The sequence below is a fragment of the Arachis hypogaea genome, chromosome 4 (assembly GCF_003086295.3).
Source record: "Arachis hypogaea cultivar Tifrunner chromosome 4, arahy.Tifrunner.gnm2.J5K5, whole genome shotgun sequence".
Taxonomy (NCBI): Eukaryota; Viridiplantae; Streptophyta; class Magnoliopsida; order Fabales; family Fabaceae; genus Arachis; species Arachis hypogaea.
The window spans coordinates 45432755-45456764 of record NC_092039.1 but is presented as its reverse complement, the minus strand read 5'-3'; the positions used below and the strand labels follow the sequence as shown (position 1 = coordinate 45456764).

The 24010-nt window shown below is 38.5% G+C and overlaps 2 non-coding genes across 2 annotated transcripts; both read left to right on the top strand.

Annotated features, from left to right (window-relative positions):
- The first annotated feature begins 10077 nt into the window (after positions 1-10077).
- On the top strand, positions 10078-10181 carry LOC112798818 (small nucleolar RNA R71). The gene has a single exon (XR_003200415.1). It is a non-coding gene; the product is annotated as a small nucleolar RNA R71 (small nucleolar RNA).
- Positions 10182-21264: 11083 nt separating this feature from the next.
- Positions 21265-21368, top strand: LOC112798807 (small nucleolar RNA R71). The gene has a single exon (XR_003200404.1). It is a non-coding gene; the product is annotated as a small nucleolar RNA R71 (small nucleolar RNA).
- Positions 21369-24010: the final 2642 nt, after the last annotated feature.

Here is a 24010-nt window from a genome sequence, read left to right as displayed (position 1 = left end):
CATCCATAAAGACAAATGATTTCAAATCCAATCCAACTTTTTTTTAAGTTTTTCAAAATTTAATTATCTTTTAAAATCTTGTTCAAATTAAAAATTCAGATTCATTTCAGATCTTTTTAAATTATATCCTTTTCTTATCATATTTATCTTTTATAAATCATATCTCTTATCTTATATCTTTTTCTTATTTTCGAACACCCACCCCCTCCCTTTAAATTCACTTTCGGCGCCCCGCTCATCATCCACCATTCCACACTTGCTCTCCTCCTATCCCTCTTCTCTCTCTTCTTTTGCTTGAGGACAAGCAAACCTCTAAGTTTGGTGTGCTTATCCGTGATCACAAAAACATACTCGCTTTGATCATGGCCCCTAAATGAAAACAACCCAACCCAAGAGGCAAGAAAGAGAATACTCCAAAGCCACTTTGGAATCAAGGGAAGTTCTTAACTAAAGAACATTTAGACCATTACTACAAAAATAATGAGTCTAAGATCAGTGATCCCGGAAGTCAAGTTCGATCTGAAAGAAGATGAATATCCGGAGATCCAAGAACAAATTCGAAACAGGAACTGGGAAATCCTAGCTAATCCTGAAACGAAAGTGGGAAGGAACATGGTTCAGGAGTTCTATGCTAATCTATGGTAGACAAACAGGCAAAGAATAATTGGAGCTGCTCTCTATGACCATCGGACCTTAGTCAGAGGAAAGATTGTTCATACCCATCCTGACAAAATCAGGGAGATCTTTAAGCTTCCTCACCTGAAAGATGACCCAGACTCCTTTAATAGGAGAATGATGAGGGTAAATAAAGGCTTGGACAAGATTCTAGAGGATATATGCATCCCTGAAGCCAGGTGGACCACCAGCACGACTGGCATCCCAAATCAACTCAAAAGATAAGATCTCAAACCAGCAGCCAGAGGCTGGCTGGATTTCATTGGGCATTCTATATTGCCCACCAGCAACCGTTCTGAAGTTACTATTAAAACAACAGTGATGATTCACTGCATCATGTTGGGAAAAGAAGTAGAAGTCCATCAACTGATCTCGTGTGAACTATACAAAATAGCAAACAGGAATTCCAAGGATGCCAGATTAGCCTATCCAAGCTTAATTTCTATGCTCTGCAGAGATGCCGGAGTGAAGATGGGAATAACAGAGTATATCTCAGTTGAGAGGCCAATCACTAGAATATCAATGGACAGACAACAGCTGTAGGATGATCCAATCAAGAGGAGAGCACAGGAAGTCCTCCCAGAACTTCCTCAATTCGAATATTGGGAACATCTTGAGGCATCTATTTCCAAATTGCAAGAAGCTATGAACCAAATAAAGGAAGAACAGAACAATCAAAGTAGCATGCTTTGCAAACTGCTTAAGGAACAAGAAGAGCAAGGGCGTGATTTAAGGGAGCTGAAGCGCCAGAAATTAATCTTTGAAGGACCAAGCACCCCACAGATCAGAGGAACATCTACTTCTCAAAACACAGGTTATTGAGTTCTAATTTTAGCTTTAACTCTGTGATAGTGTTATTATAGAAATTTACCTTAGGAGATATATATAGTAGTAGTAGTAGTAATTAGTATATCTATTCTGGCTTTATTCCCAATTAAGTTATAATTTATTTTTCTCGTCATCATCAGACATCAATAAAATAGTAGATAATTAGAATAAAGAAGTAATTTAATTTTTTCGAGTTCTTAATAAGGAAAATTCTAATTATTTATATGTGGTGGCAATACTTTTTGTCTTCTGAATGAATGCTTGAACAGTGCATACTTTTGATATTCAATTTTATGAATGTTAAAATTGTTGGCTCCTGAAAGAATGAGGAACACGAAAAATATTATTAATGATTTGAAAAATCATGAATTTGATTCTTGAAGCAAGAAAAAGCATCCATTTCCAAATAAAAAACATTTACAAGGAATCATTGGATTAAGAAAAGGATCCAAGCCTTTGAGCATCAGTGGATAGGAGGGCCCAAGGAAATAGTTCCAGGCCTAAGCGGCTAAACCAAGTTGTCCCTAACCATGTGCTTGTGGCATGCAGGTCCAAGTGAAAAACTTGAGACTAAGTGGTTAAAGTCGTGATCCAAAGAAAAAAGAGTGTGCTTAAGAGCTCTGGACACCTCTAACTGGGGACTCTAGCAAAGCTGAGTCACAATCTGAAAAGGTTCACCCAGTCATGTGTCTGTGGCATTTGTGTATCCGGTGGTAATACTGGAAAACAAAGTGCTTAGGGCCACAGCCAAGACTCATAAAAGTAGCTGTGTTCAAGAATCAACATACTTAACTAGGAAAGTCAATAATACTATCTGAATTCTGAGTTTCTATGGATGCCAATCATTCTGAATTTCAAAGGATAAAGTGAGATGCCAAAACTGTTTGGAAGCAAAAAGTTACTAGCCCCGCTCATCTAATTAGAATCTGAGCTTCACTTAAAACTCTGAGATATTATTGCTTCTTGATTTCTTTTTATCCTCTTTTATTCATCTAGTTGCTTGAGGACAAGTAACAGTTTAAGTTTGGTGTTGTGATGAGCGGATATTTTATACGCTTTTTGGGGGGTAATTTCATGTAGATTTTAGCATGTTTTAATTAGTTTTTAGTTTAATATTATTAGTTTTTAGGCAAAAATTATATTTCTGGACTTTACTATGAGTTTGTGTGTTTTTCTGTGATTTCAGGTATTTTCTGGCTGAAATTGAGGGAGCTGAGCAAAAATCTGAGTTAGGCTGAAAAAGGACTGCTGATGCTGTTGGATTCTGACCTCCCTGCACTCGAAATGGGTTTTTTTGGAGTTACACGCGTCCAATTGGCGCGCTCTTAACGGCGTTGGAAAGTAGACATCCAGGGCTTTCCAGCAATATATAATAGTCCATACTTTGCGCGAAGATATACAACGTAAACTGGCGTTCAACGCCAGTATCATGCTGCTGTCTGGCGTCCAGCGCCAGAAACAGGTTACAAGCTGGAGTTCAACGCCAGAAACAGGTTACAACCTGGCGTTGAACGCCCAAAACTGCCCCAGGCACGTGAGAAGCTTAAGTCTCAGCCCCAGCACACACCAAGTGGGCCCCAGAAGTGGATTTCTGCACTATCTTTCATAGTTTACTCATTTTTTGTAAACCTAGGTTACCAGTTTACTATTTAAACAACTTTTAGAGATTTACTTTGCACCTGATGACATTTTTAGATCTAAAATTTGTACCTTTTGGCAGCATGAGTCTCCAAACTCCATTGTTGAGGGTGAGGAGCTCTGCAGCGTCTCGATGAATTAATACAATTACCTTTGTTTTCCATTTAAACACGCTTGTTCCTATCTAAGATGTTCATTCGCGCTTAAACATGAAGAAGGTGATGATCCGTGACACTCATCACCTTCCTCGATCCATGAACGTGTGCCTGACAACCACCTCCGTTCTACATCAGACTAAATGAGCTTCTCTTAGATTCCTTAATCAGAATCTTCGTGGTATAAGCTGGAATTGATGGCGGCGACTCCTGAGGATCCGGAAAGTCTAAACCTTGTCTGTGGTATTCCGAGTAGGATTCAAGGATTGAATGGCTGTGACGAGCTTCAAACTCGCAATTGCTGGGCATGATGACAAACTCAAAAGGGTCAATGGATCCTATTCCAACATGATCGAGAACCAACAGCTGATTAGCCGTGCTGTGACAGAGCATCTGGACCATTTTCACTGAGAGGATGGGAGGTAGCCACTGACAATGGTGACACCCTACATACAGCTTGCCATTGAAGGAGCCTTGCGTGTGGAAAAGGATTTCAAGGAAGAATTGAAGTCAGAGGACAAAGCATCTCCAAAACCCCAACATGTTCTTCATTAATAAAGTAACAATTACTTATTCCAAACACTTTTACTTCTTACAATTAAATCCAAATAACCTTATTGACATCCTGACTAAGATTAATAAAATAAACATAGATTGCTTCAAACCAATAATCTCCGTGGGATCGACCCTTACTCAGTAAGGTATTACTTGGATGACCCAGTGCACTTGCTGGTTAGTTGTGCGGAATTGTCAAGAATTGTGATTTTCAATTTCGTGCACCAACCACTCAGTCTCAAGCTTTTCACTTGGACCTGAATGCCACAAGCACATGGTTAGGGACAGCTTTATTTCCTTGGGCCCTCCTATCCATTGATGCTCAAACCCTTGGATCCTTTTTACCCTTGCCTTTTGATTTTAAGGGCTATTGGCTTTTTCTTCTTGCTTTTTCTTTTTCTTTCTAAATTTTTTTTCGCCATTTTTTTCTCTTTTTTTTCGCAAGCTTTTGCTTTTTCACTACTTTTTCTTGCTTCAAAAATTAATTTCATGATTTTTCAGATTATCAATAGCATTTCTCTTTTTTCATCATTCTTTCAAGAGCCAACAATTTTAACATTCATAAACAACAAAATCAAAATTATGCAATGTTCAAGCATTCATTCAGAAAACAAAAAGTATTGTCACCATATCAATATAATTAAACTAAATTCAAGGATAATTTCGAAATTCATGTACTTCTTGTTCTTTTGAATTAGAAACATTTTTCATTTAAGAGAGGTGAATGATTCATGGAATTTATTTATAGCCTTAAGACATAGTTACTAAATACTAATGATCATGTAACATAGACACAAATATAGATGACATAATAAGCATAGAAAAACAAAAAACAGAAAAATAAGAACAAGAAATGAGTCCACCTTAGTGATGGTGGCGTTTTCTTCTTGAAGAACCAATGTTGTCCTTGAGTTCTTCTAAGTCTCTTCCTTGCCTTTGTTGCTCCTCCCTCATTGCTCTTTGATCTTCTCTAATTTCATGGAGAATGATGGAGTGCTCTTGATGTTCCATCCTTAATTGATCCATATTGTAACTCAAATCTTCAAGAGAAGTGTTGAGTTGTTCCCAATAGTTGTTGGGAGGAAAGTGCATCCCTTGAGGCATCTCTGGGATTTCTTGATGATGAGCTTCCTCATGCGTCTCTTGGGTTCCATGAGTGGGCTCTCTTGTTTGCTCCATCCTATTCTTAGTAATGGGTTTGTCCTCCTCAATGGGGATGTCTCCTTCTATGATGACTCTAGCTGAGTAACATAGATGGCAAATAAGATGAGGAAAAGCTAGCCTTGCCAAAGTAGAGGGCTTATCGGCTATTTTGTAGAATTCAAGGAAGTTAACTTCATGAATATCTATTTCCTCTCCAATCATGATGCTATGGATCATGATGGCCCGATCCACAGTAACTTCAGATCGGTTGCTAGTGGGGATGATGGAGCGTTGGATGAACTCCAGCCATCCTCTAGCCACAGGCTTGAGGTCCAGTCTTCTTAATTGAACCGGCTTGCCTTTGGAGTCTCTTTTCCATTGAGCTCCTTCAACACATATGTCCCTAAGAACTTGGTCCAACCTTTGATCAAAGTTGACCCTTCTTGTGTAGGGGTGTGCATCTCCTTGCATCATAGGCAAGTTGAATGCCAACCTCACATTTTTCGGACTAAAATCTAACTATTTCCCCTGAACTATTGTAAGATAGTTCTTTGGATTCGGGTTCATACTTTGATCATGGTTCCTAGTGATCCATGCATTGGCATAGAACTCTTGAACCATTAAGATTCTGACTTGTTGGATGGGGTTGGTTAGAACTTCCCAACCTCTTCTTTGGATCTCATGTTGGATCTCTGGATACTCATTTTTCTTGAGCTTGAAAGGGACCTCGGGGATCACCTTCTTCTTGGCCACAACATCATAAAAGTGGTATTGATGGGCTTTGGAGATGAATATTTCCATCTCCCATGACTCGGAGGTGGAAGCTTTTGTCTTCCCTTTCCCTTTTCTAGACGTTTCTCCGGCCTTAGGTGCCATCAATGGTAATGGAAAAACAAAAAGCTTATGCTTTTACCACACCAAACTTAGAATATTGCTCGCCCTCGAGCAAAAGAAGAAAGAAAAGAAGAAGAAGAAGAAGAAGAGAAAATATGGAAGAGAGTGGAGAAAGGTGTATTCGGCCAAGGTATAGGAAAGGGGGTTGTGTTATGTGAAATTTAAGAAGAATGGAGGGGTTTATATAGGGAGAGGAGAGGGAGTAGGTTCGGCCATTTAGGGTGGGTTTGGGTGGAAAAGAAATTTGAATTTTGAAGGTAGGTGGAGTTTATGGGGAAGAGTGGATGGATGTGAGTGGTGAGGGGGTAATTGGGAAGAGAGATTGAGGTGATTGGTGAAGGGTTTTGGGGAAGAGTGTGTATTGGAAAGAGAGGATGAATCTCGAGAAGAGGGGAGAAAATGGTAGTTGGGGATCCTGTGGGGTCCACAGATCCTGAGATGATTCTATGGGGTCCACAGATCCTGAGGTGTCAAGAATTTACATCCCTGCACCAATTAGGCATGTAAAATGCCTTTGCATGCAATTCTGGCATTTAAATGCCGAAGTGATGCATGTTCTGGGTGTTCAACGCCCATGTGCAGCTTGTTTCTGGCGTTGATCGCCAGTTCCATGCTTGTTTCTGGCGTTCAGCGCCAGCTCTCCTCAGGCTGTATTCCTGGCGTTTGAACACCAAGGCGTTGCTTGTTTCTGGCGTTCAACGCCAAATCCATGCTCTGTTCTGGCGTTGAACGCCAGCCAGATGCTCCTTACTGGTGTTTAAACGCCAGTAAGTCCTTCCTCCAGGGTGTGATTCTTCTTCTGCTATTTTTGATTCTATTTTTAATTTTAATATTTTTTTCGTGACTCCACATGATCATGAACATAATAAAATATAAAAGAACAATGAAAATAAAATAAAATTAGATAAATAAAAATTGGGTTGCCTCCCAATAAGCGCTTCTTTAATGTCAATAGCTTGACAGTGGGCTCTCATGGAGCCACACAGGTGATCAGGTCAATGTTGTATAGTCCCAACACCAAACTTAGAGTTTGGTTGTGGCCTCCCAACACCAAACTTAGAGTTTGACTGTGGGGGCTCTGTTTGACTCTATATTGAGAGAAGTTTTTCATGCTTCCTCTCCATTGTTAAAGAAGATCCTTGAGCTTTAAACACAAGGTAGTCCCCATTCAATTGAAGGACTAATTCTCCTCTGTTAACATCTACCACAGCTCCTGCTGTGGCTAGGAAGGGTCTTCCAAGGATGATGCATTCATCCTCCTCCGTCCTAGTGTCTAAGATTATGAAATCAGCAGGGATGTAAAGGCCTTCAACCTTTACCAACACGTCCTCTTCTATGCATAAGCTTGTCTTACTGACTTGTCTGCCATTTGTAATTAGAATAAGGCAGGCTGTACCTCAATGATCCCCAGTTTCTCCATTACAGAGAGTGGCATAAGATTTATGCCTGACCCTAGGTCACACAGAGCTTTCTCAAAGGTCATGGTGCCTATGGTACAGGGTATTATGAATTTGCCAGGATCTTGTCTCTTTTGAGGTAAAGTTTGCTGAATCCAGGTATCTAGTTCACTAATGAGTAAGGGAGGTTCACCTTCCAAAGTCTCATTACCAAATAACTTGGCATTCAGTTTCATGATAGCTCCTAGATATTGAGAAACTTGCTCTCCAGTTACATCTTCATCCTCTTCAGAGGAAGAATAGTTTTCAGAGCTCATGAATGGCAGAAGGAGGTTTAATGGAATCTCTATGGTCTCTATATGAGCCTCAGATTCCCTTGGGTCCTCAATAGGGAACTCCTTCTTGCTTGAGAGATGTCCCATGAGATCTTCCTCATTGGGATTTGCGTCCTTTCCCTCCTTCTTGCATTCGGCCATGTTGAGTATTGGTGCACGAATTTGTGATTCGCACAACTAACCAGCAAGTGCACTGGGTCGTCCAAGTAATACCTTACGTGAGTAAGGGTCGATCCCACGGAGATTATTGGTTTGAAGCAATCAATACTTATTTTATTAATCTTAGTCAGGATGCCAATAAAGTTATTTAGATTTAGTTGTAAAAAGCCAAACTATTTAAAATTGTAAGTTGAAATAATAAAGAATAATAGCGTTACTTGTTGTGCAGTAATGGGGAATATGTTGGAGTTTTGGAGATGCTTTGTCCTCTGAATTCCTGCAATGTAATATTTAACTCAATTGTTTGTAAAGCACGTCTACGGCAAGCTGCATGTAGGGCGTCACCATTGTCAGTGGCTACTTCCCATCCTCTCAGTGAAAACGTTCCTATGCTCTGTCACAGCACGGCTAATCATCTGTCGGTTCTCAATCAGGTTGGAATAGAATCCATTGATTCTTTTGCGTCTGTCACTAACGCCCAGCCTTCAGGAGTTTGAAGCTCGTCACAGTCATTCAATCCCAGAATCCTACTCGGAATACCACAGACAAGGTTTAGACTTTCCGGATTCTCATGAATGCCGCCATCAATCCGGCTTATACCGCGAAGATTCTGTGGGGGAATCTAAGAGAAGTTCATTCAGTCTGATGTAGAACGGAGGTGTTTGTCAGACACACGTTCATAGATTGAGAGAGGTGATGAGTGTCACGGATCATCACCTCTATCACAATTAAGCGCGAATAAACATCTTAGATCGGACCATACACACATTTGAGTGAAATAGAAACAATTGCATTAATTCATCGAGACGCTGCAGAGCTCCTCACCCCCAACAATGGAGTTTAGAGACTCATGCCGTCAAAAGTATGTAATTCAGATCTGAAAATGTCATGAGGTACAAGATAAGTCTCTAAAAGTTGTTTAAATAGTAAACTAGTACCCTAGGTTTACAGAAAATGAGTAAACAAAGATAATGGGTGCAGAGATCCACTTCTGGGGCCCACTTGGTGTGTGCTGGGGCTGAGACTAAAGCTATCCACGAGTAGAGGCCTTTCTTGGCATTAAACTTCAGGTTATGACGTGTTTTGGGCGTTCAACTCCGGATCATGACGTTTTTCTGGCGTTTAACTCCAGACAGCAGCATGAACTTGGCGTTCAACGCCAAGTTACGTCGTCTATCTTCACGCAAAGTATGGACTATTATATATTGCTGGAAAGCCCTGGATGTCTACTTTCCAACGCCGTTGAGAGCGCGCCAATTCGACTCTTGTATCTCCAAAAAATCCATTCCGAGTGCAGGGAGGTCAGGATCCAACAGCATCAGCAGTCCTTTTTCAGCCTAAGTCAGATTTTTGCTCAACTCCCTCAATTTCAGCCAGAAAATACCTGAAATCACAGAAAAATACACACACTCATAGTAAAGTCCAGAAATATGATTTTTGCCTAAAAACTAATAATATTCTACTAAAAACTAATTAAAACATACTAAAATCTACATGAAATTACCCCCAAAAAGCGTATAAAATATCCGCTCATCAAGTATATCAATGGCCTTGTACTCTCTCTTTGGATTCTCTTCTGTATTGCTTGGGAGAGTACTAGGAGGGGTTTCAGTGATTTTCTTACTCAGCTGGCCCACTTGTGCCTCTAGATTTCTGATGGAAGACCTTGTTTCACTCATGAAACTTAAAGTGGCCTTAGAGAGATCAGAGACTAAATTTTCTAAGTTAGTGGTACTCTGTTCATAATTCTCTGTCTGTTGCTGAGAAGATGATGGATAAGGCTTAATATTGCTAAGCCTATTTCTTCCACCATTATTAAAGCCTTGTTGAGGCTTTTGTTGATCCTTCCATGAGAAATTTGGATGATTTCTCCATGATGAATTATAGGTGTTTCCATAAGGTTCACCCATATAATTTACCTCTGCTATTGCAGGGTTATCAGGATCATAAGCTTCTTCTTCAGAAGATGCCTCTTTAGTACTGTTGGATGCATTTTGCCATCCATTCAGACTTTGGGAAATCATGTTGACTTGCTGAGTCAACATTTTGTTCTAAGCCAATATGGCATTCAGAGCATCAATCTCAAGAATTCCCTTCCTCTGAGGCGTCCCATTATTCATGGAACTCCTCTCAGAAGTGTACATGAACTGGTTATTCGCAACCATGTCAATAAGTTCTTGAGCTTCTGTAGGCGTTTTCTTTAGGTGAATGGATCCACCTGCAGAATGGTCCAATGACATCTTAGAGAACTCAAATAGACAACAATAGAATATATCTATCATGGTCCATTCTGAAAATATGTCAGGAGGACATCTTTTGGTCATCTGCTTATATCTTTCCCAAGCTTCATAGAGGGATTCACCATCTTTTTGTTTGAAGGTTTGAACATCCACTCTAAGCTTGCTCAGCTTTTAAGGAGGAAAGAACTTAGCCAAGAAGGTCGTGACCAGCTTATCCCAAGAGTCCAGGCTATCTTTAGGTTGTGAATCCAACCATGTTCTAGCTCTGTCTCTTACAGCAAAAGGGAAAAGCATGAGCCTGTAGACTTCAGGATCTACTCCATTCATCTTTACAGTCTCACAGATCTGTAAGAACTCAGTTAAAAACTGATAGGGATCTTCTAATGGAAGTCCATGAAACTTGCAGTTTTGTTGCATTAGAGTAACTAGTTGAGGTTTCAGCTCAAAATTGTTTGCTCCAATGGTAGGAATTGAGATTCTTCTTCCATCAAACTTGGAAGTAGGTGTAGTATAATCACCAAGCATCCTTCTGGCATTATTGTTGTTGGGTTCGGCTGCCATCTCCTTTTCTTGTTCGAAAATTTCAGCAAGGTTATCTCTAGATTGTTGTAATTTAGCTTCTCTTAGTTTCCTCTTCAGAGTCCTTTCAGGTTCTGGATCAGCTTCAACAAGAATGCCTTTTTCCTTGTTCCTGCTCATATGAAAGAGAAAAGAACAGAAAAAGAAGAGAAGAGGAATCCTCTATGTCACAGTAAAGAGGTTCCTTATTATTAGTAAAAGAAGAAAGGGAATAAAGAAAGGAGAATCCAAACACAAAGGTGAGGATAGGGGCAGTGATTTGAGATGAAGAGAGGTGAAGATAAGTGTTAGTAAATAAATAAATAAATAGAAGAAGATGAGAGAGGGAGAAATTTTCGAAAATAAATTTTGAAAAGGAGTTAAATGATTTTCGAAAATAAAATTAAAATTAAAATTTAAAACAATTAGTTAATTAAAAAGAATTTTGAAAAAGGGATGAGATATTTTCGAAAAGTAGAGAGGGAAAAGTAGTTAGGTAGTTTTGAAAAAGATAAGAAACAAACAAAAAGTTAATTAGTTTTAAGTGAAGCTCAGATTCTAATTAGATGAGCGGGGCTAGTAGCTTTTTGCTTCCAAACAGTTTTGGCATCTCACTTTATCCTTTGAAATTCAGAATGATTGGCATCCATAGGAACTCAGAAATCAGATAGTATTATTGATTTTCCTAGTTAAGTATGTTGATTCTTGATCACAGCTACTTTTATGAGTCTTGGCCGTGGCCCTAAGCACTTTGTTTTCCAGTATTACCACCGGATACACAAATGCCACAGACACATAACTGGGTGAACCTTTTCAGATTGTGACTCAGCTTTGCTAGAGTCCCCAGTTAGAGGTGTCCAGAGCTCTTAAGCACACTCTTTTTGCTTTGGATCACGACTTTAACCACTCAGTCTCAAGCTTTTCACTTGGACCTTCATGACACAAGCACATGGTTAGGGACAGCTTGATTTAGCCGCTTAGGCCTGGATTTTATTTCCTTGGGCCCTCCTATCCATTGATGCTCAAAGCCTTGGATCCTTTTTACCCTTGCCTTTTGGTTTTAAGGGCTATTGGCTTTTTCTTTTTTTTTCTTTATCCAATGATTCCTTGTAATTTTTTTTCACAAGCTTGTTTTTCACTGCTTTTTCTTGCTTCAAGAATCAATTTCATGATTTTTCAGATCATCAATAACATTTCTCTTGTTCATCATTCTTTCAGGAGCCAACAATTTTAACATTCATAAAATTCAATATCAAAAATATGCACTGTTCAGACATTCATTCAGAAGACAAAAAGTATTGCCACCACATATAAATAATTAAAATTTTTCTTATTAAGAACTCGAAAAAAGATTATTGCCTCTTTATTCTAAAAATCTACTATTTTATTCATGTTTGATGATGATGAGAAAAATAAATCATAACTTAATTGAAAATAAAATCAAAATAGATATGCTAATTACTACTACTCTTATATAACTTCTAAGGTAAATTTTTATAAAAATACTATCACAGAGTTTAAAACTTAAAATTAGAACTTAACAACCTGTATTTTTGGGGAGTGGATGTTCCTCTAGTCTGTGGGGTGCTTGGTCCTTCAAGGAATAACTTCTGACGCTTTAGTTTCTTCAGTTCACATCCTTGCTCTTCTTGTTCCCTTAGGTGCCATGATCTTGATGAGTTTTAGCTCAGTGATCATGGCAACTCACACCAAACTTAGAGGTTTGCTTGTCCTCAAGCAAAAGAAATGACAGGAGAGGAATAGAGGGAGAGGCAATTTTGAAATCCAAAAGATATGATGAGTTGAAAAAGATTTGAAAAAGATTTGGATTGGAAAAAGATTTGGGTTTATGAATTAAGATATATTTGATATTTTTGAAAAAGGGATTTTAGAAATTAGTGTTTTTAGAAATTAGGATTAAAAATTTTTGGAATTGAAGGATGACATTTTGAAACATGTTTATGCAAGAAATCATGAATTGAAACATAAAAATTTAGAAAAATTATAAAGAAAAACGAATTTTACCTCCTCCCCACCATCCTGGCGTTAAACGCCCAACTGGTGCATGTTTTGGGCGTTTAACGCCCAAATGCTGCTTCTCCTGGGCGTTCAACGCCCAGCTGATGCATTTTTCTGGCGTTGAACGCCAGGAAGTCCTTTGTCACTGGGCGTTTTTCTGAACGCCCAGGATGCTAACAATCTGGCGTTAAACGCCCAGAAGGTGCTTCCTTCTGGCGTTTAACGCCCAGATGGCTACCCTTACTGGCGTTGAACGCCCAGTGGGTGCTTCTTTTGGGCGTTCAACGCCCAAAACATTTCTTACTGGCTTTTTCACGCCAGTGAGCTTCCAATTTTCCCTGTAACTCTGTGACTTCAATCAATTGCTATTTCACCTTTTGAAGATACTCTAGCATCTACCTGTAAAACTTGATCAAATAGAAAAGCAAATAAAATTAAATTTTGTGATTTGGCTGGGTTGCCTCCCAGCAAGCGCTTCTTTAATGTCATTAGCTGGACTGTTACTGAGCTTTTAATCAAGTCTCAGTTTTGAGCATTCTTGCTCAAAATTGCCTTCAAGATAATGTTTAACTCTCTGTCCATTAACAATGAACTTTTTGTTAGAGTCATTATCCTGAAGCTCTACGTATCCATATGGTGATACACTTGTAATTACATATGGACCTCTCCACCGGGATTTTAATTTCCCAGGGAATAATTTGAGCCTGGAAATGAATAGCAGAACTTTCTGCCCTGGCTCAAAGACTCTGGATGACAATTTCTTATCATGCCATCTTTTTGCTTTCTCCTTGTAAATTTTTGCATTCTCGAAAGCATTGAGTCTAAATTCCTCTAGCTCATTTAACTGGAGCAATCATTTTTCTCCAGCTAACTTGGCATCAAGGTTTAGGAATCTGGTTGCCCAGTAGGCCTTGTGTTCCAGTTCCACTGGCAAGTGACATGCCTTTCCATACACAAGCTGGTATGGAGAGGTCCCTATAGGGGTCTTAAATGCTGTTCTGTATGCCCACAGAGCATCATCCAAGCTTCTTGCCCAATCCTTTCTACGGTTAATTACAGTCCGTTCCAGGATTCTTTTGAGTTCTCTATTTGAGACTTCAGCTTGCCCATTAGTTTGTGGGTGATATGGGGTAGCTACCCTGTGGCTAACTCCATAACGTACCAGAGCAGAGTAAAGCTGTTTATTGCAGAAATGAGTGCCCCCATCACTGATTAATACTCTAGGGATACCAAATCTACTGAAGATATGTTTCTGGAGGAATTTTAACACTGTTTTAGTGTCATTAGTGGGCGTTGCAATAGCCTCCACCCATTTGGATACATAATCCACTGCCACCAGAATATAAGTGTTTGAGTATGATGGTGGGAAGGGTCCCATGAAGTCAATGCCCCATACATCAAACAACTCAATCTCCAAGATTCCTTGTTGAGGCATGGCATAACTGTGAGGTAGGTTGCCTGATCTTTGGCAACTATCACAATTAAGCACAAACGCTTGGAAATCTTTATAGAGAGTAGGCCAGTAGAAGCCACTTTGGAGGACTCTTGTGGCTGTTCGTTCACTCCCAAAATGTCCTCCATACTGTGATCCATGGCAATGCCAAAGGATCTTCTGTGCTTCTTCTTTAGGCACACATCTACGGATTACTCCGTCTGCACATCTCTTAAAGAGATATGGTTCATCCCAAAGATAGTACTTTGCATCTGTGATTAATTTCTTTGATTGCACTCTACTGTACTCTTTGGGTATGAATCTCACTGCCTTGTAGTTTGCAATGTCTATAAACCATGGCACTTCCTGGATGGCAAACAGTTGCTCATCCGGAAAGGTTTCAGAGATCTCAGTGAGAGGGAGGGACGCCCCTTCCACTGGTTCTATTCGGGACAGGTGATCTGCCACTTGATTCTCTGTCCCTTTTCTGTCTCTTATTTCTATATCAAACTCTTGCAGAAGCAACACCCATCTGATGAGTTTGGGTTTTGAATCCTGCTTTGTGAGTAGATATTTAAGAGCAGCATGATCAGTGTACACAATCACTTTTGATCCTACTAAATAGGATCTGAATTTGTCAATGGCGTAAACCACTGCTAGTAGCTCTTTTTCTGTGGTTGTGTAATTCTTCTGTGCATCATTTAGAACACGGCTGGCATAGTAAATGACGTGCAGAAGCTTGTCATGCCTTTGTCCCAACACTGCACCAATGGCATGGTCACTGGCATCACACATCAATTCAAATGGTAATGTCCAGTCTGGTGCAGAGATGATTGGTGCAGTAACCAATTTAGCTTTCAGAGTCTCAAATGCCTGCAGACACTCTTTATCAAAGATAAATGGCGTGTCAGCAGCTAGCAGGTTGCTCAGAGGTTTGGCGATTTTTGAAAAATCCTTTATGAACCTCCTATAGAATCCTGCATGCCCCAGAAAGCTTCTAATTGCCTTAACATTAGCAGGTGGTGGTAATTTTTCAATTACTTCTACCTTAGCTTGATCCACCTCTATTCCCTTGTTCGAAATTTTGTGCCCAAGGACAATTCCTTCAGTCACCATAAAGTGACATTTTTCCCAGTTTAAAACCAGGTTAGTCTCTTGGCATCTTTTCAGAACAAGTGCTAAATGGTTAAGGCAGGAGCTGAATGAGTCTCCAAATACTGAGAAGTCATCCATGAAGACTTCCAGGAATTTTTCCACCACATATAAGAGAAAATTGAGAGCATGCACCTCTGAAAGGTTGCAGGTGCATTGCACAGGCCAAATGGCATCCTTCTGTAAGCAAATACTCCAGATGGACATGTGAATGCCGTTTTCTCTTGATCCTGGGGATCTACTGCAATTTGATTATAACCTGAATATCCATCCAGGAAGCAGTAGTATTCATGACCTGCTAGTCTTTCTAGCATCTGGTCTATGAATGGTAAAGGAAAATGATCCTTTCTGGTGGCTGTATTGAGCCTTCTATAATCAATGCACCCACGCCACCCTGTAACTGTCCTTGTAGGAACCAGTTCATTTTTTTTCATTATGAACCACTGTCATGCCTCCTTTCTTAGGGACAACTTGGACAGGGCTCACCCAGGGGCTGTCAGAAATAGGATAAATAATCCCAGCCTCTAGTAATTTAGTGACCTCTTTCTGCACCACTTCTTTCATAGCTGGATTCAGCCGCCTTTGTGGTTGAACCACTGGCTTGGCGTCATCCTCCAGCAAGATTTTGTGCAGGCATCTGGCTGGGCTAATGCCCTTAAGATCACTAATGGACCACCCAAGAGCTGTCTTGTGCGTCCTTAGCACTTGAATTAGTGCTTCCTCTTCCTGTGGCTCTAAGGTAGAGCTTATAATTACAGGAAAGGTATCACCTTCTCCCAGAAATGCATATTTCAGGGATGGTGGTAATGGCTTGAGTTCGGGTTTTGGAGGTTTCTCCTCTTCTGGAGGGATTTTCAGAGGTTCTATTATCTTCTCTGATTCCTCCAAATCAGGCTGAACATCTTTAAAGACGTCTTCTAGCTCTGATTCGAGACTCTCAGCCATATTGACCTCTTTTACCAGAGAGTCAATAATATCAACACTCATGCAGTCATTTGGGGTGTCTGGATGTTGCATGGCTTTGACAACATTCAACTTAAACTCTTCCTCATTGACTCTCAAGGTTACTTCCCCTTTTTGGACATCAATGAGGGTTCGGCCAGTTGCTAGGAAAGGTCTTCCTAGAATGAGAGTTGCACTCTTATGCTCCTCCATTTCCAGCACCACAAAGTCAGTAGGAAAGGCAAATGGCCCAACCTTGACAATCATGTCTTCAATCACGCCTGATGGGTATTTAATGGAGCCATCAGCAAGTTGAAGACATATCCTGGTTGGTTTGATTTCTTCAGTCAAACCAAGCTTTCTGATAGTAGATGCAGGTATTAGGTTGATACTTGCCCCAAGATCACATAAAGCTTGCTTGGTACAAACACCTTCTAATGTGCATGGTATCATAAAGCTCCCAGGATCTTTAAGCTTCTCAGGTAAGCTTTTCAGAATGACTGCACTGCATTCTTCAGTGAGGTAAACTTTTTCAGTTTCCCTCCAATCCTTCTTATGACTTAAGATCTCTTTCATGAACTTAGCATAAGAGGGTATTTGCTCAAGTGCTTCTGCAAACGGAATCTTTATTTCAAGAGTCCTGAGATAGTCTGCAAAGTGGGCAAATTGCTTATCCTGTTCCGCTTGGCGGAGTTTTTGAGGATAAGGCATTTTGGCTTTGTATTCCTCAACCTTAGTTGCTGTAGGTTTATTACCTACGGAAGTGGGTTGGGAATCCTTTTTAGAAGGGTTGTTATCATCACTTGTATGTGACTGATCCCCCACTGGCATTTGAATACCAGGGGTGGAAGCTGGGGTGGCGTTAAACGCCACCTCCTTGTTTGTTACTGGCGTTTGAACGCCAGAACCATGTTCCTTTTGGGCGTTCAACGCCAGATCCATGCTTGTTTCTGGCGTTGAACGCCAGGAATGAGCATGGGCTGGGCGTTCAGCGCCAGCATTATTCCTCTCTGGGCTCTGATTGTCCTCAGAGGGATTTTGATTGGCCATCTGTTCATTTCTTAGCTTCCTGCTGCTTTGAAGTGAGGTATTTAATGTTTTCCCACTTCTTAATTGAACTGCTTGGCATTCATCTGCTATTTGTTTTGACAGTTGCTTTTCTGTCTGCTTTAATTGCACTTCCATATTCCTGTTAGCCATTCTTGTTTCCTGTAATATTTCCTTGAATTCGGCTAGCTGCTTGGTTAGAAAGTCTAATTGCTGATTGAATTCATTAGCCTGATCCACCGGACTGAGTTCAGCAGTTACTGTTCTAGCTTCTTCTTTCATGGAAGATTCACTGTTTAGATACAGATGCTGATTTCTGGCAACTGTATCAATAAGCTCTTGAGCTTCTTCAATTGTTTTTCTCATATGTATAGATCCACCAGCTGAGTGGTCTAGAGAAATCTGAGCTTTTTCTGTAAGCCCATAGTAAAAGATGTCTAATTGCACCCATTCTGAAAACATTTCAGAGGGGCATTTTCTTAGCATCTCTCTATATCTCTCCCAGGCATCATAAAGGGATTCATTATCTCCTTGTTTGAAGCCTTGGATGCTTAGCCTTAGCTGTGTCATCCGTTTTGGAGGGAAATAGTGATTCAGGAATTTTTCTGACAGCTGTTTCCATGTTTTTATGCTGTTCTTAGGCTGGTTATTTAACCACCTCTTAGCTTGATCTTTTACAGCAAATGGAAACAGTAATAATCTGTAGACATCCTGATCCACTTCTTTATCATGTACTGTGTCAGCAATTTGCAGAAATTGTGCCAGAAACTCTGTAGGTTCTTCATGTGGAAGACCAGAATACTGGCAGTTTTGCTGCACCATGATAATGAGCTGAGGATTCAGCTCAAAGCTACTAACTCCAATGGAGGGTATACAGATACTACTCCCATATGAAGCAGTAGTGGGGTTAGCATATGACCCCAGAGTCCTCTTGGACTGTTCATTCCTACTTGCTTCCATATTGGATTACAAGAGATAATTTATATGTTGATTTTATTTATTTTATAAGAGTGGAATAAATAAAAACAAAATATATAAAAAGAAGTTAAAAATAATTTTTTTTTCGAAAAATTTGAAATTAAAATTTGAAATTTATATAAAAAATTTCGAAAATGTAGTTTTAAAATTAGTTAGAAAAGATTTTTTTTTTTGAATTTTATGATGAAAGAGAAAAACACACAAAAGGCACAAGACTTAAAATTTTTAAATCTAATGCTCCTTATTTTCGAAAATTTTTTGGAGGGAAAACACCAAGGAACACCAAACTTAAAAATTTTAAGATCAAGACACAAGAAAAACTCAAGAACACTTTGAAGATTCACAAGAACACCAAGAACAAAAGAAAGAACACCAAACTTAAAATTTTTAGAAAACTTTAATAAAATTTTCGAAAATTATAAAGAGATTAACAAGAAAACACCAAACTTAAAATTTGGCACAAGATTCAATCCAAGAAAAGTTATTTTTGAAAGAGGTTCCAAAGGGTATAACCAATTATCAAGAACAACTTAAATATCAAGGAAGAACCAAGAACACTAACACGAGAATTTTAAAGAAGATATAAAATATGCAATTAACACCAAACTTAGAATAAGACACTAAACTCACGAAAAATTAACAGTTAATTGAGAAAAATAATATTTTTGAAAAGAAATTTTTGAAAAGAAACTATCCTATCAAAATTTAATGACTCTGTAACAACCAAAAATAAATTATCCCTGATCTAAGAAATAAAATATGCCTTCAATTGTTCAAACTCAATAATCCCCGGCAACGGCGCCAAAAACTTGATGCACGAATTTGTGATTCGCACAACTAACCAGCAAGTGCACTGGGTCGTCCAAGTAATACCTTACGTGAGTAAGGGTCGATCCCACGGAGATTATTGGTTTGAAGCAATCAATACTTATTTTATTAATCTTAGTCAGGATGCAAATAAAGTTATTTAGATTTAGTTGTAAAAAGCCAAACTATTTAAAATTGTAAGTTGAAATAATAAAGAATAATAGCGTTACTTGTTGTGCAGTAATGGGGAATATGTTGGAGTTTTGGAGATGCTTTGTCCTCTGAATTCCTGCAATGTAATATTTAACTCAATTGTTTGTAAAGCACGTCTACGGCAAGCTGCATGTAGGGCGTCACCATTGTCAGTGGCTACTTCCCATCCTCTCAGTGAAAACGTTCCTATGCTCTGTCACAGCACGGCTAATCATCTGTCGGTTCTCAATCAGGTTGGAATAGAATCCATTGATTCTTTTGCGTCTGTCACTAACGCCCAGCCTTCAAGAGTTTGAAGCTCGTCACAGTCATTCAATCCCAGAATCCTACTCGGAATACCACAGACAAGGTTTAGACTTTCTGGATTCTCATGAATGCCGCCATCAATCCGGCTTATACCGCGAAGATTCTGTGGGGGAATCTAAGAGAAGTTCATTCAGTCTGATGTAGAACGGAGGTGTTTGTCAGACACACGTTCATAGATTCAGAGAGGTGATGAGTATCACGGATCATCACCTCTATCACAATTAAGCGCGAATAAACATCTTAGATCGGACCATACACACGTTTGAGTGAAATAGAAACAATTGCATTAATTCATCGAGACGCTGTAGAGCTCCTCACCCCCAACAATGGAGTTTAGAGACTCATGCCGTCAAAAGTATGTAATTCAGATCTGAAAATGTCATGAGGTACAAGATAAGTCTCTAAAAGTTGTTTAAATAGTAAACTAGTACCCTAGGTTTACAGAAAATGAGTAAACAAAGATAATTGGTGCAGAGATCCACTTCTGGGGCCCACTTGGTGTGTGCTGGGGCTGAGACTAAAGCTATCCACGAGTAGAGGCCTTTCTTGGCGTTAAACTTCAGGTTATGACGTGTTTTGGGCGTTCAACTCCGGATCATGACGTTTTTCTGGCGTTTAACTCCAGACAGCAGCATGAACTTGGCGTTCAACGCCAAGTTACGTCGTCTATCTTCACGCAAAGTATGGACTATTATATATTGCTGGAAAGCCCTGGATGTCTACTTTCCAACGCCGTTGAGAGAACGCCAATTGGACTCCTGTAGCTCCAAAAAATCCATTCCGAGTGCAGGGAGGTCAGGATCCAACAGCATCAGCAGTCCTTTTTCAGCCTAAGTCAGATTTTTGCTCAACTCCCTCAATTTCAGCCAGAAAATACCTGAAATCACAGAAAAATACACACACTCATAGTAAAGTCCAGAAATATGATTTTTGCCTAAAAACTAATAATATTCTACTAAAAACTAATTAAAACATACTAAAATCTACATGAAATTACCCCCAAAAAGCGTATAAAATATCCGCTCATCAAGTATATCAATGGCCTTGTACTCTCTCTTTGGATTCTCTTCTGTATTGCTTGGGAGAGTACTAGGAGGGGTTTCAGTGATTTTCTTACTCAGCTGGCCCACTTGTGCCTCTAGATTTCTGATGGAAGACCTTGTTTCACTCATGAAACTTAAAGTGGCCTTAGAGAGATCAGAGACTAAATTTTCTAAGTTAGTGGTACTCTGTTCATAATTCTCTGTCTGTTGCTGAGAAGATGATGGATAAGGCTTAATATTGCTAAGCCTATTTCTTCCACCATTATTAAAGCCTTGTTGAGGCTTTTGTTGATCCTTCTATGAGAAATTTGGATGATTTCTCCATGATGAATTATAGGTGTTTCCATAAGGTTCACCCATATAATTTACCTCTGCTATTGCAGGGTTATCAGGATCATAAGCTTCTTCTTCAGAAGATGCCTCTTTAGTACTATTGGATGCATTTTGCCATCCATTCAGACTTTGGGAAATCATGTTGACTTGCTGAGTCAACATTTTGTTCTAAGCCAATATGGCATTCAGAGCATCAATCTCAAGAATTCCCTTCCTCTGAGGCATCCCATTATTCATGGAACTCCTCTCAGAAGTGTACATGAACTGGTTATTCGCAACCATGTCAATAAGTTCTTGAGCTTCTGTAGGCGTTTTCTTTAGGTGAATGGATCCACCTGCAGAATGGTCCAATGACATCTTAGAGAACTCAAATAGACCAAAATAGAATATATCTATCATGGTCCATTCTGAAAATATGTCAGGAGGACATCTTTTGGTCATCTGCTTATATCTTTCCCAAGCTTCATAGAGGGATTCACCATCTTTTTGTTTGAAGGTTTGAACATCCACTCTAAGCTTGCTCAGCTTTTAAGGAGGAAAGAACTTAGCCAAGAAGGCCGTGACCAGCTTATCCCAAGAGTCCAGGCTATCTTTAGGTTGTGAATCCAACCATGTTCTAGCTCTGTCTCTTACAACAAAAGGGAAAAGCATGAGCCTGTAGACTTCAGGATCTACTCCATTCATCTTTACAGTCTCACAGATCTGTAAGAACTCAGTTAAAAACTGATAGGGATCTTCTAATGGAAGTCCATGAAACTTGCAGTTTTGTTGCATTAGAGTAACTAGTTGAGGTTTCAGCTCAAAATTGTTTGCTCCAATGGTAGGAATTGAGATTCTTCTTCCATCAAACTTGGAAGTAGGTGTAGTATAATCACCAAGCATCCTTCTGGCATTATTGTTGTTGGGTTCGGCTGCCATCTCCTTTTCTTGTTCGAAAATTTCAGCAAGGTTATCTCTAGATTGTTGTAATTTAGCTTCTCTTAGTTTCCTCTTCAGAGTCCTTTCAGGTTCTGGATCAGCTTCAACAAGAATGCCTTTTTCCTTGTTCCTGCTCATATGAAAGAGAAGAGAACAGAAAAAGAAGAGAAGAGGAATCCTCTATGTCACAGTAAAGAGGTTCCTTATTATTAGTAAAAGAAGAAAGGGAATAAAGAAAGGAGAATCCAAACACAAAGGTGAGGATAGGGGCAGTGATTTGAGATGAAGAGAGGTGAAGATAAGTGTTAGTAAATAAATAAATAAATAGAAGAAGATGAGAGAGGGAGAAATTTTCGAAAATAAATTTTGAAAAGGAGTTAAATGATTTTCGAAAATAAAATTAAAATTAAAATTTAAAACAATTAGTTAATTAAAAAGAATTTTGAAAAAGGGATGAGATATTTTCGAAAAGTAGAGAGGGAAAAGTAGTTAGGTAGTTTTGAAAAAGATAAGAAACAAACAAAAAGTTAATTAGTTAGTTGAAAAAGATATTAAAATCAAATTTGAAAAGATAAGAAGATAAGAAGATAAGAAGTTAGAAAAGATATTTTAAAATCAAATTTTTGAAAAAAAAAAAAGATAAAACTTGAAAAAGATATGATAAAAAGATATGATTAAAAAGATATAGTTGGAAAAGATTTAATTTTTTTAAAATTAAAATTAATTATATAACTAACAAGAAACTAAAAGATATGATTCTAGAATTTAAAGATTGAACCTTTCTTAACAAGAAAGTAACAAACTTCAAATTTTTTAATCAATCATATTAATTGTTAGTGTAATTTTCAAAAATCATGAAATTCTATTAAGAAAAAGATTTTTGAAAAATAGTTTTTTTTTTAAATTTTCAAAAATAGGAAAAAAATGAAAAAGATTTGATTTTTGATAGAGATTTTGAAAAGATAAATTTTTTAAATTTGAAAATTTGACTTGACTTGTAAGAAACAACTAATTTTAAAACTTTTTAACTAAGTCAACCCAAATTTTCGAAATTTTTGAGAGAAATAAGGAAAAGATATTTTTTGATTTTTTGAATTTTTAATGATGAGAGAGAAAAACATAAAAATGACCCAAAACATAAAAATTTTGGATCAAAACACAAAATGCATGCAAGAACACTATGAATGTCAAGATGAACACCAAGAACACTTTGAAGATCATGATGAACATCAAGAACATATTTTTGAAAAAAAAATTATGCAAAGAAAATATGGAAGACACCAAACTTAGAAATCTTTAATGCATGGACACTATGAATGCAAAAATGCACATGAAAAACAATAAAAGACACAAAACAAGAAAACATCAAGATCAAACAAGAAGACTTACCAAGAACAACTTGAAGATCATGAAGAACACTATGAATGCATGAATTTTCGAAAATTGCAAGAACAAGATGAATATGCAATTGACACCAAACTTATAACTTGACTCAAGACTCAAACAAGAAACACAAAATATTTTTAGTTTTTTATGATTTTATGATTTTTTTTGTATTTTCTTTTATATTTTTCGAAAAACATATAGGAAAAATAAAATAAGAAATTCAAAATTTTTAATAAGAATTCCAGGAATCTTTCAATATTAGCCTAAAGCTCCAATCCAAGGGTCGGGCATGGCTTAATAGCCGGCCAGCTTTAGAAGATATAAATCAAGCATGTAACAACTGGTATTCCAATTAACTTGCCTCTATGCTGATGGTTTTGAAGCCTCAATCCAATTGAGTTAGACATGGCTTCACAACCAGCCAAGCTTCAACATACTTTATGAAACACTAGAATTCATTCTTAAAAATTTTGAATAATTTTTTGAAAAAAAAAAGAAAAAATTTTGAAAAATATTTTGGAAAACTTTTTAAAAAGAAAATAAAAAGAAAATTACCTAATCTGAGCAACAAGACGAACCGTCAGTTGTCCATACTCGAACAATCCTCAGCAACGGCGCCAAAAACTTGGTGCACGAAATTGTGATCATCAACAATGGCTCCAAAAAACTGGTAGCGCTCTCAAACGTGAGTCACACTTAGTCACAACTCCGCACAACTAACCAGCAAGTGCACTGGGTCGTCCAAGTAATACCTTACGTGAGTAAGGGTCGATCCCACGGAGATTGTTGGTATGAAGCAAGCTATGGTCATCTTGTAAATCTCAGTTAGGCGGATAATAAATGTTATGGAGTTTTCG